Source organism: Cynocephalus volans, unplaced genomic scaffold (assembly GCF_027409185.1).
Source record: "Cynocephalus volans isolate mCynVol1 unplaced genomic scaffold, mCynVol1.pri scaffold_35, whole genome shotgun sequence".
NCBI classification, from domain to species: domain Eukaryota; kingdom Metazoa; phylum Chordata; class Mammalia; order Dermoptera; family Cynocephalidae; genus Cynocephalus; species Cynocephalus volans.
The window spans coordinates 1,497,929-1,518,197 of record NW_026902463.1 but is presented as its reverse complement, the minus strand read 5'-3'; the positions used below and the strand labels follow the sequence as shown (position 1 = coordinate 1,518,197).

Here is a 20,269-nt window from a genome sequence, read left to right as displayed (position 1 = left end):
TTCCGAAACTTTCTAGTAACAAACCGTTAATTCATGCATTTATTTATACATAAAATATTTGTTGAAGGTGCATTACATATTAGGCATTGAACAAGGGCAGGGATATACAATAAGAAAATGTGGTCTCTATTATCACAGATGGATTTATTGGACACCTTGAATGTATATTTATTTTAGTGCTTTCAAACAATATATGAGCCATTGGTCTTTATCTTCATTTTACAGATTAGCATTAATGAGCTCAGAGAATTTATAATGTCTTCCCAAGGTCCAAATGATTCTACGTGGATTATAACAAGTGTGTGACTTCAGAGTTAGTGTTTGTTCTTACATGTTATTCAATACAGCATCTAACTTCTGGTCTCAGCTTAGTCCAGCTTAAGCACAGGCCTATCGAAAGTCTACGCCACATATCTAGACCATACTCATCAACCTTTCTAAAGGACCTAGAGGGACTAAAGTCCCCAAATTATTTTCTCTTACCCAATTTTTCTCTAGAATGCTGTACGGAGGTACTTGCTTCTGCAGGAGAGGACACTCGTTTCCGGGCCTTCTCTGAGTCCCTTGTGTTCAGTAAATCTGTTGTTCCTGACAATTTCTTCAAAATAGATTCATTATTTAACAGTGATCTGGATATTCCCTTTAATGTGAGAATCACATATTAAAAGACAACATACATTTCTTTCGTTCCTTAGGGCTTGCAACCTGTTTTCACATGCATGACTTTAGTTAATGGGTCAACAATCCCTGGAAAAACTTGGAGTGACTGAATACCAGAGAGAAAGGGAAAGGCCTGTGTGGGCAGGACAGTCTTAAGGCTCTTTTGCTTCAACTTTCTATATATACATGAGAGCGAGGGAGGGAGAATAATCTGGAAGACTACCTGGAGACTCAACAAGGTCTGTGAAAGAAGGAGGTAGGGGCTTATAGGGAAAAAGAGGGGATCTTCTATGAACTAGGAGACATTTGACAGAAGGAGAAAGGTAGGAAAGCACAGAGGGTACAAAACACATCTGGAGAATGAACAGTGAGGTTGGGAAGAGAAGAAACAGTTGGCATAAAGGTTATCTAGACAACTAAGAGAGTGATGCTAAGAGCTGCAAACTGCCATATCCTGGAAGGGATATTTAACTTTGAAATTGAATTAACTAGTTCCTGTACCAATTCTGCCTAAGTAAGGGTGTACTACCAGCTAATTCTATTCACTTTCCCGATCCGTAAATTGGCATACATGCTAATTCTTAATGGTACAGTGAACATGAAATGTAATAACGCTCACCAAAGTGTTTTGAGATTAACAATTTCTCTTATAGTCTTGACATCAATTTTCCTCCTCAACCATCTCTACAGTCAAAATCTAATTCAAAGATATTATCTTCAGCACTCTCTGACCCTGTTACCTCTATTTTAATTTGAAAAATTTGGAATTATTCAGAAAACACTGAGGGGGTCATCAAGGGCTCTGAGTTGGGCCTGGGACTCCTGAGAATAATCAGGTATGGACCAGGCTCTCAAAGAGCTCGTAATACAGAGGTGGCAGGCTATACAAATGATTACAAACAGCATGAGGTTTGCCTAGTTCGGGCCCAGAGGAAGGAGCAGTTAACTTCTTCCTACAGGGATGAGCATTTAAAATCAGTACCAGGATACATTTCTACTGAATAGTGTAATATACATGAAGTGCTAAGTCATTCTCCTATCTGTTGTTTCTCAATCAAACTTCAAACTTCTCAGGGCTAGGAGCAGTCTTCTCACATCCGAATGGGTCCCTTATGAGAGAGTAGGAACTATCTCCGTCTTCATCTGGGACCAGGCACAATGTAAATTGACTGTATATTGCCAAGCTCCCCTCAGACTGTCTTAGCGTATCTCTCACTTAGCACATCAGAGAAGAATCAGGTTGAAATAATCAGTCAGATGAATAATGTAAAGGTGTATGAGTAAGGCAGCATGAACTTTACAAAAGAAGAAAGTTTTAATCAGCTCTTAAGTACTTTAGGGAAAGAAGGAGTATTGGATTAGACTGAACCACTACTGACTGTAATGTCAGGCATAATCTAACATTTCTGTACTTCAGTTTTCTCATCCACAAAATGGTTATGCTTATAGTACCAACTTCATAGGGTTGTTGTAAGGTTTGAGTGAGTTTATTCACGTACAATGCTTAAAATAAAGTCTGAAATATTGCAAAAATAAAACAAGCAGTAGTGATTATCATTGCTCTTCTTATTAACTCTTAAAAGGATGATGTCCGACATTGTGCTAAAGAGATCAGAAAAGGGAGGCAGCAGTCCTACGATACTGTGCACATTCTCCTTCTCTTACCTGTGTTTGGATCTTACATGAGGAAGATTGTTGTGTCAATAGGATTTTTCAGGTATTCACCTTCTGGTGTTTACTCTGTTCCACTCTGAAGACCACCCAAGGAGGATTGACCAAAAGGTGATGAGAAATCAGTGTTTTGATTGGTAAATATTTCCAAGCTCAGAAGATTCTCATTAGGGACAGAGAATTCTGAACTAGAGAGTGACAATTCCAAGTATTATCCAAGGGTGATTTGAAAATGGTTTCTGAAGTACCATGAAGACCTTTGCTTCTATTGGAGGCACTGCTAATTTTCTTAAAATGTTTTTTAAAAATAGAGCTCTGGATCTTGGTGTTAACACCACACTCTAACCAACTGAAGTAACTGGTCACCCACCAAAAAACAAACAAAACAAAACAAAACCTCATCTGTGCTTCATCTTGTGTTGACAAGGTTTCTATTACATTTATTTAAAAAAATATATATATATATTGACTTGATTTTCATGAAAAAACGCTGAACAAAACCACACAATGGAGGAAAGGACAGTCTCTTCAAGAGATGGTATTGGGAAAACTCGATCACCATATGCAAAAGAATGAAGATTGACCCTATGTTACACTACATACAAAAATTACATCAAAATAGATTAAAGGCCTTCATGTGACACCCAAAAGTATAAAACTTCAAGAAGGATACATGGGGGAAAGCTTCAAGAAATTGAGTTTGGCCATGATTTCTTGGAAATGACACCAAAGCATAAGTGACAAAAGCAAAAATAGACAAAGAGAACTATGTAAAACTTAAAAACTTCTGAGCACCAAAGGAAACAATCAAGGAGTGAAAAGGCAACCTACAGACTGGAAGAAAATATGTACAAACCATATATCTAATGAGGGGTTAATATCTAGAATATATAAAGAATTCCTACAACTCAGCAAGAAAAAAACTCAGTTAAAAGAGTGGGTGCTATGACTGGGTCTTTTTCCTCCAAAATTCATATTTTGAAACCCTACTTCCTGGTGTGATAATATTTGGAGATGGAGCTTTCAGGAAGTAACTAGGGCTAGATGAGTTCATGAGGGTGGGGTCCTCATGATGGGATTAGTGCTTTTTATAAGAAGAGGAAGAGAGAGATTCCCCCCAAGAGGTGGAAGTAACCTAAATATCCATTAAAAAATGAATCGATAAGGAAAATGTGGTATAGAAATACAATGGAATATTATTTAGCCTTAAAAAATAAAGAAACCCTGCCATATGCTGCCACATGGATAAATCCTGAAGACATTTTGCTAAGTTAAATAAGCCAGTCACAATAAGCCAAATATGGCATGGTTCATTATTTGAGGTATCTAAAGTAATCAAATTCATAGAAACAAAGTAGAATTGTTGCCAAGAGCTGGGGCAGGAGGAAATGGGGTGTTGTTGTTCAATGGGTATAGTTTTATAGTCATGCAAGATGAAAAAGTTCTAGCAGTTTCTTGCACATCAGTGTGTATATAGCTAATAATATGAAACACTCAAAAACTGTTAGGAGGGTGAGTTTATGTTATGTGATTTCTTACCACAATAAGAAACAATAAATTGACTAAGATGGGGATTTAACTGAATCCAGATAATGATGTGTGACAAACCGTGGGGTTAGTCATTTCTTCTTCTAAGACACTTGATCCAATGGCTGCACTATTATGAGATTAGGGTTAGAAAGCTCTTTGGTGGATTTACAGTTCAATTAAGGTTTAGTTAAATTGCCCACTAATTAATTAACAATGTTTAGCAAAACCAGTCTTTCTTTATGACTTTAAAGAATGGTAAACTTTAAACGTATAGAAAAGTACAGAGAATAATGCTGGAAAAGATAAATCCACCACCATGCAGTCCCATTTCAACATTCTGCCACAGCTGATTGAGATGTTTTTATTTCTACTTTTTATTTCAAAATTCAAAAGTAAAAATAAAACAAACAAAAAAGGTAACTATGACATAGTGAAGCCACCTGCCAGCCCTTCCTCCTTCTCTTGTGATGATAACTTCTGAGTTTGGTATTTCTTACTCACATTCAGGTTTTTATACTTTTAGCACTTATTACTGTATCTGTAAATAAAATATGTAATCATTTTACACGTTTAAAACCTTTATATGAACAGCCTCTTACTGTATATACTCTTTCGCATCTTGCTTGTTTGTCGAACATTTGTTTTTGAGAGAACATGTTCTCCTTTGTTAACTCCTAAGATAAAGCCGAGACATCAACCCAGGCTGGTTTCAGGAGGTCACTTCTAATTCCTCCTGGCCCCGCACCTTTCTGACTAGGTATCCATTCTTCATCGGAATCCTCAGTGTCATCCACATGGAGTTTGGCCTGCCTTCATTGACACATGAAAGCTGTTCGAGGGGCTCTAGAAAGAAGCCAAATCTTTGTCCTAAAAGGGAAGAGGTGGGAGGAGGAACAAAGGGTGGTGGCAATGGAAAGCACCACAAAGCCAGTGTGGCTCAGCATGGGCTGGGAGAGTCTTGAACAAGGTCAAGATGTGAGCTCTGCATGACTAGTGCCGGCACTCAGCCATACCCTGACAAATAAAAATAACAAAATTTCCCCTCCAGATTTGTCTCCATACAGAAGGGAACTGTGGGCAGATGCAGCCACCTAAGAGAGAGCCATAATAATACAGGGACAGAAGACCTGTTTTCTATTTCCCAGGCTGGTCTGCAGCCAGCACTTGGAGTAACCTATGTTAATCAGTTCATTATAGTTCCTTTTCACATTCCTATAGCAAATTTTCTTCGATTCTCCCATCTCTGCCCCTTCTTCCTTGGAGAAGTATATCGAAATGCCTTTGAAAGCATCTTTAGCCTAGAGAAAATAACATAGTTCATCAGTGATTTACTGTATACATCACAACACCGAGTGGGGCCTTTTCTTCTACCTTGTAATCATAACAAGCAGAACACAGCCTGGGGCCTTGGGGTGGTCTCTGTGAAACAAGGATAAAGATATTTGTTCCCGCCCTCCCCAGATTGTGTCCTGTTTGAGAGGACACAGCATTTTTCTAGCTCTCCCCAACACAGAGAGTTTGATTCCAGTGTCCTCTTCTCTCCCATGTCCCAGACGGGACAAATTGTCCCCACTCCACGCACATTCACAGCCAGGGTCACACAGAGTTGCAGGCCATGGGTCTGTGGCCCCCCCAGACACCAGCTCCTGTCACTCGATTCCCCTCTCCATCCTTCTTACAGATCCTGCTTGGAGCCCAGCTTGACTTCCCCCACCTCTCACCTTGGGCTTCTGCCCTGTACTCCCTGCATCTCCCTCAGGGGTCTCCTCCCGGGACCTGTTGGGGCTCTCGGTGCTGGGACAGGCTGGCAACTACCTGCTCCAACTCCAAGGTTGGGAAGAACCCTTGAGTCTCCCAGCTACAAGGCCAACGTTCCTGTGGAAAGAGATGGTGCTGAGAGGAGGCCACAGCCCAGACCATTATGCACAGCCAGGCTCTGTCTTCTCCACTTGGCCATGTTGTCCAGACCAGGAAGATGTGGAGACCTTGCAAGAACTGGAGGATGTTGGGGAGGTCTGAGGGCTATCGATGGGATAGGGGGAGGGTCTCTGCTGGCCATGACAGACCACCTAACATAAGCTGTACTGTTTCAGTTCCCCTGCATCTTGACGCGTCTGAGGAAGGGTGGCAAAGGTGCCTGAGGGTCAAGGCTCAGGTATCTTCGAGGGGAGTCCTGAGATGTGAGGGCTGGGGGAGGCCCATGTAGACTTTGAGGCCCCCTGACTGATGGGACTCGGGTCAGACTCACCAGCTCCACTGAGAGGAAATGAACATTTCTCATAGGAAGCTTCTGGGATCTTCAACTGGAGATTCTGGAAAACTGTGGGAGTAAAGCAGTCTGGATCTCTAAGGAGCAGCAATCCCACAGTCTGAGGAGATTGCGGGTCTCCAAGGCCAATGAGATTTGGGGTCTCTCAGGCTGAGGTTCTGGGGGTTTTGGGGTTGAGGGGATTTGGGGTATCTCAGGCTGATAGTATTTGGGGTTTTTCAGGACAAGATTTTGGGTCTTTCGTGCTGAAGAGATTTGGGATACTCAGGTCGAGAGGCTTTGGGATTCATCAGGTAAATGGAGTTTGGGGTCCCTGAGGATGAGAGGATTTTGCATTTTTGAGGCTGAGGAAACTTGGGGTCTTTCAGGCTAAGGAGATTTGGGGTCTCTCATTAGGGGGCATTAGGCTCTCTGACACTGACATTATTTGGGGGTCTTTGAAGCAGAAGGACGTTTCCAGGCTGAGTAGGATCTCTGAGCTCGGGGAAATTCAGTCTCTCTGTGGCTGCGGTATTTAGCGTTTCCCAGGCTGAGGGGAATTGTGATTACTCAGGCTTAGGGTGTTTGGGCTCTAAGCATTAGAGGATTTGGCGTTCCTGTGGGTGAACGGTAGATTTGAGGTGTCTGAAGCTGAGGTGCATCGGGGTTTCAGGCCGAGGGGGTTTGAGGTCGGTCCAGGTTAGCGGATTCGAGGTCTCTTGGGGATCAGGGGATCTGGGGTTTCCCAGGCTGAAATTTGAAGGTCTCGGGCTAAAGGTTTACAAGGGTTTCTTACTGCACGGCAAAGACTTCCCGAGTTCCTGTCAGTCTCCCTGGCTTTCTCCTGCCCCGCTGCCCACCCTGACTGGCGCCCGCTGGGATCCTCTCTGGTTGAAACGGCCACGCAGCCACCGGTACCACAAAACCACCTATCAGAGTTGTGACCCAAACGCTCCCGCCAATGAGCGATCAGAAGGACATAAAGGGGCGGAGAGTAGGGAGGAGCCAAGCCTGTCAGTCACAGGCTCCCCTCAGTCCTAGGCTCGGGTGGTAAGGCGGGACCTGGTCTTTCCCGCCTTGGGGACAATCCACCCCAAACCTCAGGGACTGGCCGCTCTGGGTGGATCCCTGAAGGGGTGATTGGATTATAGCACCATGCAGTAGTGAATGGTTTAAAAATGGTGGTGAGTGACGTGGTTCTGAGGACTTTAAAAGAAGAGGAGAGTCTGTCTCTCTGCTCTCTCTCTCTCTCAGCTTCCACCATCTTGCAGCGTGAGACCCCTGGGTCACTGTTGCCACCACAAGATGGACTTTGGACTTCCCAGCCTCAGAAACTTTCGCAATAAATTTCATTTTCTTTATAAATCACCCAGTTCAGGTATTTTTTTATAAGCAACAAAAACAGACTAATACAGCAAGCTTTTCTCTCAGGCTCATCTTTAGGCTTCAGGTAATCCACAAGAGAAGACTTGAGCAGATGTAAACTGCTCGTATAGTTTTGACGGTGTAACAAAATTCTGAGCCAATCTGAAAAGAACAAGACAGCATTTTTTTTATTTGTCCTGTCTTACATTTTGTTCTGGGCACATAAAGAAATGTCTCCCAAATTACTGCTTAATGGAACAGAGACATCAGTGATTGCACACGACAAGTATGGTCTACTCAAAACAGTTTTGAAAAGTAAGTTTAAAAAATCGACTATAATGATCAGAAATAAACCATGGTGAGGGAGAATAACGTGTTCTCCAAAATTACTACATTGCAATAATCATAAATTCCAGGTTTCAAAAACAAAACAAAACAAAAACCTAACAAACGGGAAAACTTTTCAAAGCATGCAAAGAAACATGAAAGCACTTCCCATTCACGGGAAAATAGTAATGATGATGATGATGATGATGATGATGATGATGATGATGATGATGATGATGATGATAATTTAAAAAATGGTGGGTGGGGACTCCCAGTCAATGAACTTATTAGACAGTCTTTAAATCACCCAAAACAACTGTCATACATATGTCCAAGAGGTAAAGGGAATGATGCACAAAGAAATAAAAGAAACCAAGGGAACAATGTCTAACCAAATAGAGATTCTCAATAAGGAGATAGAAATCAACAGCTCGAAAACCATAACATGTGAATTGACACCTTCACTAGAGGTTTCAAATGAAGGTTTGAGCATGCAGAAGAAAAAATCAGAAAACTTAGTTAGTTCACTTGAAATGATCCTGTATGACGAGCATAAAGAGAGAAGAAAGAAAAAAATAAACACAGCCTAGGAGACTGTGTGATCCCCATAAAGCAAGCCAATTGTATTAATCCACTTCTGTTGCCGATAACAGAAAACCTGAAACTGAGTGATTTATAAAGAAACAAAACATGTTTCTTACAGTTCTGGAGGCTGGGAAGTCCAAGGTCCAGAAAACATATCCGGTGAAGGCCTTCTTCTTGGTGGTGACTCCACAGCAATGCAGGCTGTCACAGGGAGAGAATGGGTGAGCAAGAGAGCTAACCTGCTCACTTGCTTTCCTTCTAAAGTTGTCAGAACCACACCCATGATAACTCATTACTTCACGGACAAGGGCATAGTACTCACAATCCAATCCCTCCTCAAAGACCCTATCTTGCAAATATTATAATAGTACTTCCCACTCTCTTAGCACTGTTACAATGGAGGTCAAGCCCCAGTGAGTTTTGAGGAACAGTCGAAGCCCAGAATGACAGTCCCAGAAGAGAGGCTAAAGAGAAAAGGGCAGGAAAACAAACAAACAAACAAACAAACAAACAAACAAACAAAAAAACAAAAAAACATTTCGAAGAATAATTGCTCGAACTCCCAAAATTCTTGAGAAGACATGAAAGTTCAGATAGAATGTTCTTTGGCTTAGAAGCCTTTAGACCAAATTATCTCTTCCTGAAGCCCTCACATTTCTTCAACACCCAGACCCTGTAGGCAGAATAGGCTCACACTGTTACCTGCCCTTTCTGAATGCCCTGTTTAGTTTATGTCCCCCTCTCACTTCTCTGCAGGAGGTCAACGAGAATAGAGATTTTTTGACAACTTCTCATGCAATGACAAACCCATACATAAATAGCTTAGAACAAACAAATCATAAAGAAATTGTGCATAGATTAAGGTTTTTAAAGGAATAATCCAGTTAAAAACTGGAGGGGCTGTGACCATCAACTCCATTCACCACTGCACTGTGTTTACAGAACACTTACAAGTAAACCTGACAAGTAAACCCAAGATTCCCCCCCGCCCTTGAAAACGACCTGACACATTCCCTTCAAAGCGTTCATTCTCTTCTGGGCGCGAGGGGTAAAGGGGGCAGAACTAGGAGGCATAGTTGTTACTGACTTTTCCGAAAGCCTCTCTTATGTGATCCAAGTGGGATTTATGCTCCTCGTTAACTTCAGTGAGTGCACAAGCTATCCCTGTTTCTAAATATGTAACAAGGTTAGTTATGCCTATAAGTAAAGCATTTCCGTGACTCACAAAAATAACTCACAGATAATCTCAGTTAGAAGAGATAGACGGATTTGATGCAGAAATGGAGAAAACAGCCAAATTCACTTGGAGACAGGCTCAGACACAAACTATATATGAATGAATGAACAAACGGTAACAGTGGCAGATAGCAAAGCAAAGAGATGAAAATATTGAAACCACTGTAGAGATGTGAGTGTTCAGTTTACATCAGCAAGGATAAATGATATCAGATGATAAAAGTATAGGCAGAATCAGAGAAATGGAGAAAACAGCCAAATTCACTTGGAGACAGACTCAGACACAAACTATATATGAATGAATGAACAAACGGTAACAGTGGCAGACAGCAAAGCAAAGAGATGAAAATATTGAAACCACTGTAGAGATGTGAGTGTTCAGTTTACGTCAGCAAGGATAAATGATATCAGATGATAAAAGTATAGGCAGAATCAGAGAAATGGAGAAAACAGCCAAATTCACTTGGAGACAGACTCAGACACAAACTATATATGAATGAATGAACAAACGGTAACAGTGGCAGACAGCAAAGCAAAGAGATGAAAATATTGAAACCACTGTAGAGATGTGAGTGTTCAGTTTACATCAGCAAGGATAAATTATATCAGATGATAAAAGTATAGGCAGAGTCAGAGGAAGAGACACACACTCACACACAGAATGAGAAAGACACCTGGTGAAATGCAGACACTCAATTTGAATTTTAAACAGAGAATACCAAGACACTGATATCAGGAAAAAACAAATGTGGTTCAGAGATATCAAGTCAGAATGCTCACAAATTAATCATGTGATTATGAGGCCCACATGCACTGATACTCCATGGAAGGAAGCATTAGGGAAAATGTACAATTTCACACTTCTTTTGGTAACCCCAAAACAGCGGGACCATGTGAAAGCAGTAATATGACTGAATTACACCTATGAGTCAAGGACGAAACTCAGGAAGCTGCATTATCTTGGGTGGACATGACCAAGCCACTAGGCAATAGCAGTTTAGTCAACAGTAGACAGCTACGGTTTTGCTAGACCCTCCATGGAAGTTCTCCTCACATTTCACTCCAAGAGCAGCTACAGTTAAAACTGGCAACCAAGGGCTAGCGGGAGATAAGTATTTCGAGAACCCTTTCCTAACCTTTTCTCCATTCATTAAACACTAAGTAAGACCCCTAAACTTGCAGCTAAATACTCAGAAAAGGGCACACAGAAATCTGCTGACCTGCTCTCATGCAGGGCTTCTGGAACTGCTCTCTTTTACAAGCACAATGGAAGATAGGTAGCAGCACATGGCACCGGAAAAGTTTCCTGCTGTTTGGATCAAGATGGACCAAGTTGCTTAGAAAGCCTGTCCCGTTCTTTCCTTTTATGTTAACCTTATGCACAACATGCCGAAAACACCACAGAAAATGAAAGGTTTCTGGGTTCCTAATACGGTGTGGGGTATCATTTACTAAGACAACATTCTCACTGGAGTATAACAAGAAAGGAATGTACTCATAATGGCTTACCTATTTACATTTTGGGATCTTCACCTAATACACAGGGTCTTGGGTAAAAGCTTAGACCATCTGAAAATAGGAATATTAAGAATAATGTCTACATCTAGGATCATCTAGGGACAGACAGCACATGGGTGAAAGTCTAGCAGTTGTATATTTAACCACTCCACCTCCCTGCTCTGTTTATATTTTTTGCCCAAACTCAGTCACCTGGAAAAACAACGGGACTCACATACAACTACAAGGAGACCCGCTTTTTCCCAAAAGTTTATCTTTTCACTTAGTCACCTTTGCCAGAAACAAAGCCACACCTTCAGTGCCTTCCCTCATCCCTTTGTGTCCTTTCCCACAGTCCCTTCATATACCATATATTCCCATTTCTTAAAATGTTGCTGGGAAGCCTGGCCCTGACAGGTTGATTGTCCCAGCAAAGCACTGTGCATTCATCTACCTAAGGATGACATTTGGTTCAGAAGAGAAACGAACTTTAATATTTCCACCTTGAATTCTCTTAACGCACAAGAGAGGATATTTGGAGGAGCCCTGTGCAAGAAAATTTCACCCTGATTATCTTACTTCTGTAATCACTAGGTCCTTTCCTTGAACAACCCTCACATTCCTGGGAAAAACAAGAAGTGTCAAACTAAACTGTTTCTCTTTCCTTTCTTCTTTCTCCACAACCCCCTGCTCTGTGGGGAAGGAATAAAAAAAGTCCTCAGACGGAATCCCAAACCTTGGTGTATCTGCTCTCTACAACTTTATAAGCCCAGATCCGCCACAGACTGACAGTTCCAGGACAAAGAATTAAAAATCCCACATGGATTTGACCTATGTAGAATCTCACCCCACTCCGGTACACAAGCACACACACAGAGACACATATGTTTGATGGTGTTTATTTCTCCTTCACACCAATCCGATTTTATCCAAGTGTCTTGCTGTCTGCATTTTTCATCACCTGACCGGCTTTTCTTTCAATCCTGAGCATGAGAACACTGTATCTGAAGTCACTTTTTAGAAGTTCTGCTTTTTTATGTAAAGTCTGATGCTCCGAGATATTCAACTCAAAAACTTGGAATACTCTAAAACACACAAACACACATAAAAACTCATTTTCTCTGAAAAATGTTAAAAATTGCTTTAATTATGCAAGGTCCTGCCCAGGAAAAACTAGCCCTTCTCCGTTTGTGACCTCTTCAATTTCCCCTTACCATGTGTTAGAAATTGCTCTCCGTAACATCTGCCCCACTGCCAGTGTTCTCTGTATGAGTAGAATAAGCTAAGGAGATAATTAAAAGAAAATTAAAAGACACTGATTACCAAAATGGAAAATTGATGAGAGAAAGGAATGAGAGACTGTACAAATATTCATAGCCTTTTGTGGAAAGGGTGAAAGGAGGAACATTTGATGAGCCAAAATTTAAGGGGGTGGAGAAATGACTGAGGGTGGGGTTGGCTGTCATGGAATTAAGTTCAGAGAAGTAAAGGATTGAGCTTTGCTTCTGTCCAAACGACTCCGGACACTGACTATAGTGCAGTGGGCTTAAGCTTCCCCAGCTATAACTTGTTTTGCAGTGCAGTTTCTCCAACGTTCCTGTTTCATCTTGATGCCCTGGGTGACCTGGTTTGTGTCATTCCCTGTCTTTCAATTTCTACACTTGTGAAATGAGTGTCCAGGTACCTAAAAACATGCATTTCAGCCCCTACTTCCTGAGCTGCTCACCTGCCCTCTCGGTTCCCTGTCCAGGCACTTGCATCCTCATGTGGTACCGCAGGGGATTGAGCCATAGGTCTTTACAGATGATCTGTTAGGGGAACCAGGACAGGACCGCTCAGGGTTCAGACACCATTCCCAAGAAGGCTGGGAACCCTCCCTGGTCATTTCTGAATTTTCGCAGTGAGGCCCTACCTCAGCGATCCTGTTAGATCCTGCAAAGTTGTGGTCAGAAAACCAGTTGAAGAAGTTAACACTGCTGTTGTGGTGCCTGCGGCTATAAGCCTCATGTTCATAATCCTGATACCACTGAACTGGAGTGGAATGAGATGCCCTGTATCCTGCAGGGAAGAAAAGTATACAGGAAGGGGTTGGAGCATGCTGACGATGATAAACCCAACACCTTCACTACCCATCCTGGGATCCACCTCCTACCGGTGACATTAATGAGATATTCCTTAATAATCACTTTATTCCGGAAGTACGGGTTGTTCCGAAAGAACAACATGATCTTGCAGCAGTGAATGGGATGCCTGATTTCCTCCACCTGTCATGACAAAGTGGAGAAGGTTAAAATTTCTCTTCAGGTCACCTACCCTTTTCTGTTTGCCTGAAAGTATTGCTTCTCTTATCCTTCCCCGCTCAACCTTCCAGCCTCAGTCTCACTAGTTCTGACCTCCAAGTCGATCATGTAGCTAAGCAAGTCTTCATCTTCATCGCTGATCATGGCCAACATCTCGGGGTGGTTCACAATCTGCCTCAGGTCAAGGAGCCTTTCCATGCTACGGAAGTAGGCGCTAGAAGCAACTGAGCATGTATAAACAGCTAGGAGAGTGTGTTGCGCAGGGGTCTCCCACACCTCACACATTGTGTCTCCCACACCTTATGCACCGTGCCCTCCCTGCCTTTCATGAGACACACTCAAGGCAATGGGTGCCTTGCATGGCCTTAAATGGGAGACTGTCCACGTTGACACAGGGAGGGGCTCCTTTCTGAGGGATGCTGAGCTCTATGTGTCCCTGATGTACTAGGGGCAAAAGTGAATCTGCTTGTATCTAAGTATGCACTTTATCAGCTCTTACTGACTAGGGTGGGAATTCATACACTTTCCTACAGCATTATTGTCAGCAAAGCCTGTCCTTCAAACACCTTTTCTACATGAGAACTCCTTTGTGCTATTCACGACACTGATCCAGAATGACTTCTAATTCTCCGCCCCAGTTAGTGTCTCTGTGCCATAAGTATTTGTATTTGCACGAGTGTGGCTGCAGCTCCGTCTTCCCTCAGTCTGTACCTTCCCCCACAACCCCCAAGTAGATGTTTTCCAGTACAGGAATGGAACACTGGTCCTTGGTGCTATCAGTTCCATTCTCTAAACAACTGAGCAACCGGCCAGAAAAGCCTGTATATTCTCATGTTGAGCTGTTCCGTGGATCGATTGCTATTACCCTTGCCCATGCTCCTACTGGTCAGTACAAAGCGAGATTCAAAAGGATACGGCTTTGGCCCAGAAGCCAGGGATGCCCTGGATGATGGCCCTTCGGTGACCGAGATGAGTCCTGCGTCTCTGCACCAGGTTCTGCCTCAAACGAGCAAAGGCCCTCCTGGCTTGGTTGTTCACGGGCTCCAACTCTAACTGAAGGGCCTCCAGTGACTACAGAGGGGATAAGGACAACATGGGGCTCCACAGAGTCTGTGTCGGGGTCTTCTATTCAAGCTTCTCCTCAGGCTCTACAAGTTGCATCAGAGTTTCCTCCCCCAGGTCTTCTTCCTGAACTTTTTCCTCAAATTCCTCCTCCTCCTCTTCCCTGTCAGGCTCCTACACCACCCTCTCACCGTCCATCACGTGCTGCGCCCACTCCCCCTTCCACTGCTCCTGCTCCTCCTTCTCCTCGTCCTGCTCAACTGCCTCCACCTCCTGAATAACATCCACCAACACAAGCACCACATCCTCCTGCTCCTCGACTTCTCTCTCCCCTTGTCCCTCTTCGGATTTCCCCTTCTCTTCCTGCTCCTCCTGCCACTCAACGACCTCCGCCACCGCCATTACATCCACAAGCACAGCACCACGTCTTCCTGCTCTTTATCCTCCTGGTCGTCGACTTTTCCTTCCTCACACGCCTCTTCCGGTTTCTCCTCTTTCCTCCTCCACAGCGACCTCCACCACCTCCACTGCCTCAAACAAAACTGGTGCCACCTCCTGCCCGGTCGCCGCCGCCTCCCTCTCTGCCAAGGCCTCGCTTTCCTGCACAGCTTCAACCCCGGTCCCGGAGGCCTCCTCGGGCGTCCCACCCAACTCTGCCAGGGTCGCACACCCCACGCCATTACTGGCCTCTGGCGGCTGCTCCCCAAGAGGCCTACCGGCCCCTCCCTCCCCAGGGCCCTTTCCCACACCTACCTTTATCCAGGGTTCGGCGGAAGCCCCTTCCTCCCGGGAGCCCGCCTCACTCGCCATGCTGCCCTGGTCCTCAGCAGGCTCAGCTGCGCCGGGTAGGCAAGGTCGAAAGCCTTGAGCTGCACACCCCCAGCAGCAGCTAGAGAAGCCGAGCCGCAGGCAGCTTCCGGCTCTGAGAACTTCCGGGAGCCTCGCGGTTGGTCACGGCATTCTGCGCATGCGCAGGACTTTGGCCCGCTCTGCCGGCTTCATGGCGCCAAGGCACCCAGCCACGCCCAGACCTCTACTGTGGGTCCACGGCCAATGGATGAAGAGGTAGTGGCTGTCACGCAGGATGGCCCCGCCTCCCGTACTCAGGCATCTGGGGCACAACTGCCCCGCCTGCGAGCCCTGGCCGTTGTCTCTAGGAAGCCCTCCAAGCTTGCCCGGTGCAGTGCACACACACAGCCGGTTTGCACTTTGTAAAGTCCAATGAGTGTTCCACTCCAAAGTCCATGTCTGCGTCTTGTGTGGCACCGAACCCAGACAACATAAAGTACTTAAGGACACGAAGTGGGCGCATTGGACAGTACTGGGTATTTCAGTTCCAGCCCACAGACAGAATGAGGTTCTCTGAGGGTCGGGCCCATGTGTTGCTCTATATGATGCTGCGCTGGATTTCATCGGGTCTAGAGGCAGAGAGCAGTACTGCAAGCCCTCCCTCAGGATTAGGAAAATTAGGGGTCTCAGAAATAGTGCACGATTGTCTCTGCAAGTATCAGACCCACTCCTCCTCAGTGCCTGGCACAATGGAGGTGATTCAGCAGAATGTCCGTCCGCCTGCATGCACACATTTATGCAGTGCCTTCCCAGAGACTGAGAGAGCAAGCCGTGGCCTCCTTTCTACCAATGGCAGATGGCCACCGGCCGTTTGTGCTTTGGAAGAAAGGAAGTCGTGCGCAGGTAGGTAGGTTCCTCTCTTCGGTATGTATAGTGGGTCGGTAGGTCAAGGGTGTCGTCCAGATCTCCTACACCCTTCTTCCTCGTGATCTTTCTCTTTACTCCCCTCCCTGTTGGGTAGAGGGTACCGATCGTGGTTCCCCATGGGCTGTGTTGAGTGACTGATGTCACTGTCTTGTTTTCTAGTGTCTCTATGGAATTGTACACGGGCACCCCCTTGCTTCACAACTGTGTTTTCTGCCCTTCCTTCTTTATTCTGGTAACCTGGTTTTGCACTTTCACTTGCACAAGTAGACTCCCGGGCTACCTCTTGCAAAAGAGGCAAGGTGAAAGGGACCAGGGCAAAGAGCACATGAAGTACACAGTAAAAACTGCCTGGGACCAAGTTGTGTGAAGTCCTACCTGTCCTTCGACCCTTTTGATGATGACAGATTAGCACCAATTAGTACACCTGTACCACCACATCCTTCTTTCTCGATGCTGCCTGTCCCCAGACACCATGCTTGAGCCTCAGGCACTCTCTGGTCAATCAGCCTCTGAGTCCAACTTTTTCTTCATGATGCTCACATGTTCCCATGGTTTTCCCTGAACTTCCCTGGGAGTGTCCTCACACCAGCTGCTGTGTGAGCCCATGTCTTCAGTGGCTTTTATTTTCTCTAACAAACGTAGAGGAGGCCCCTGGGAGCCAACGAGCTCTGAGATGTTCTCCTTTGCTCCTGACATGCAGAAATGTAAACTGTCTAGGTAAATATCAGGAAGGGGATTTTGAGGGAAGTAGAGTCATGCAAGCTTGTCGAAGCATTAGGTCATCTGAAAGTGAGGAAAAGAGAAGGCATCCTCCCCTCCTGACCGATAGAGACTTTGCATTGCACACTCATGGACACCGCATGAGAGTGGCTGTCCCGGGAAGTGTCCGTGCTCTTGGGATTGTCATTACTGGTCTCTTTTCCAGGAGCGAACATTTCTTAGTATGCCTCCTGGTCTGGGTGGAATGTGAACGCCCTCTTTGATTTCTTTGTAAGAGTCACTACTTTTTTTTCCTAAAGTGTATGTCTTATCTGGACATTACACCACCAAAAGCAATCGGTGAAGCCTAAACACGTGAAATCAATCAACCACCTACCAGAAACCTCTTGGTTCATTGAGGTATGAAAGAGTTTCCCTTTATCTCAGTGAAACAAGGTGAGATCTCCAAGTCACCCTCAGACGGGCTGCAGAATAATGGTGACCAAGATGAGAGAAAGAGCAGTAAGGGCATGTGACACAGAGTGCTATGGACATCTTGAACTGAAAATTTTGACATGCAGGCATAGAAGACGCGAGACTCATCGAACAATACACCTAGGGAGATCAGGTGACACCGTCTCACTGACACAGACACTGAGAGAGAGAGAGAGAGAGAGAGAGAGAGAGAGAGAGAGAGAGAGAGAGAGAGAAGCAGAGACTGAGGATATGAATGGACGAGTACGGGGACATCCTCACGTGCACGGTGCACTGTAAAAGAGTAACAAGAAACACCTCATCGAAGAGGACACGAGGAAAGGAATTGTTACAGAGGGAGTGAGCCAGAAAACTCACAAATTGATCAGGTCATTACCCCTGGATTGTGACGGGCTAGGGCCCATTGGAACTGGCATTGAAGAGAGGACAGCAGGGGCAAATCAAACCCATGGAACCTCACTTGGGATAACCCCCTATCATTTGGCCCTGGAAAGATCCCTAGTGAGAATGGGTTCCCCCTATGTGTAGATCTGTGCTCCGAGAAGACACTCAGCGTAGTCGTGTTCTCTGGGATGGCACCCGGGACGAAACGTTGGCACATGAGTCTAGAGACGGCTCCCTCAGACTTCCCTGTGCAGTGCACGTCATAGCCCTCCACTTGCATGCTTCATTTTAGGGCCGGGCAGAGTTTAACGGTGCCGTCACTTGTCCCTGCCGGGAGATGACCTTGGTTTAGACAGACGGCTAAGGCTTTCCCCTGCTCTTCAGAGCCTGAGTGCTTTCTTTTCTTTTCTTTTCTTTTCTTTTCTTTTCTTTTCTTTTCTTTTCTTTTCTTTTCTTTTGTAAATATAGAATATGGATAATTCTTGTGGCTCATTACTGAAACCTCCCTCCCTCCTACCTCTACCGCCTCCCTCCCAACAGCCTCATGTCTGTTCACTTGTCATGTCAACTTCAAGGTATTGCAATTTTTGTGTCGTTTTCCCTCCTCCACCAGTTTATTTATTTATTTATTTTTAGCTCCCATCAATAAGTGAGAACATGTGGTATTTCTCTTTCTGTGCCTGACTCGTTTCACTTAATATAATCCTCTCAAGGTCCATCCATGTTGTTGCAAATGGCACTATTTCATTCGTTTTTATAGCTGAGTAGTATTCCATTGTGTAGTTGTACCACATTTTCTGTATCCACTCATCCGATGATGGACATTTGGGCTGGTTCCAACTCTTGGCTATTGTAAAGAGTGCTGCGATGAACATTGGGGAACAGGTGTACCTTCGACTTGATGATTTCCATCCCTCTGGGTATATTCCCAGCAGTGGGATAGCTGGGCCACATGGCAGATCTATCTGCAATTGTTTGAGGAACCTCCATACCATTTTCCATAGAGGCTGCACCATTTTGCAGTCCCAGCACAATGTATCCCACCATTCTATATACTATTTTTATGAAGTGCAACTTCTTATTTAGATTCCATAGATGACTGAAATAGCGTGGCATTTGTATTTCTGTTTCTGAAATTTTACTCATAATTTCCTGCAATGTTATCCATGTTGTTGCATATGACAGGTTATTGTTTTTAATGGCTGAATAGTATTCCATTGTGAATATGTGCCATATTTTATTATTCATCTATCCATTCCTGAAAACTTACCTTGATTTAACGTCTTGGCTATCGTAAATGGTGATGCAACAAACATGAGATTGCAGATATCTTTTCAAAATACTAATTACATTTTATTTAAATATATTCAAATTAGTCTGTTCCTTGACCATTTTGTTCTACTACTTTTAATAGTTCAAGTAAATTTCATACTATTTTATATAATAGTTGTACTTAAATTTTATTTCCACTGAAACTGTGTGTGAGCGTTTTCTTTTCTCCACATTCTCATCAACACTTATTGGCCATTTTGATAATAGCCACCCCAGCAGGAGCAAGATGATATATCATTTTGGGTTTGATGTGCATTTTCCTGATGAGTAGTGAAGCTCAACATTATTTTCATATACCTGTTTTTCTTTTGTATGTCTCCTTTTGAGAAACGTCCATTTAACTCTTATAACAATTTTTAATTCGGTGTTTGTTTTATTACTATTGAGTTGTTTAAGGTTGTTATATACACATATTTTGGGTGTTAACCTTTATAAGATTTATAGTTTGAAATTTTATTTCTATATTCTGTAGATTGGCTCTTTACTCTTCTGATTTCCTTTGCTAGTTTAGTTTGATGTAATCCCAATTGTTTATTATAATTTTTGTTGCCTCTGCTTTTAGACGCATCCCTGAAATCATTACTCAGCCTGATGTCATGAATTTTCTTCAAGACTTTATGGCACAGCCCTGCATTGTCTTGTAATATTTTTATAGTTCATAGTCTTACACTTAAGTTTTTATCTACTTTGAGTCAGTTTTCATAGAAGGTCACAAACAGGGGTCTAATTTTTTTCTGCAGGTAGATATCCAACACATTTGTCAGTACTTCTTTCCCATTGTGTGTCCTTGGCACCTTTGTCAAAAATCATATGGCTATGAATAAGTTTATTTTGAGTCTCTCCATACTGTCTCATGTTTTGTTTCCTTGTTTTGCTTTAATACTAGTCCATTTCTGTTTTGGTTACTATAGCTTTGTAGTATATTTTAAAGTAAGGTGAGGTAACCCCTCCACTTTGTTCTTTTTGTTAAAGATTACTTTTCTTTTTCGGTTTTATTGGGGGGATTATACAAATTTTAGGACTTTTTTTTTCTGTTTTTCTGAGAAATTTCTTTGATATTTTGATAGACATTGCATTTATGTCTACATTGCTTTGGGCAGTGTGGATTTTTGAACAATATTTAGTTTTACAATCCACAGACACAAACTATCTTTTGATTTTT

At 43.6% G+C, this 20,269-nt stretch overlaps 1 pseudogene; it reads right to left on the bottom strand.

The window, feature by feature from the left end:
• The window catches only part of LOC134369086 (histone-lysine N-methyltransferase PRDM7-like), a 31,224-nt pseudogene extending 15,741 nt beyond the window's left edge, over positions 1-15,483 (bottom strand).
• Positions 15,484-20,269: the final 4,786 nt, after the last annotated feature.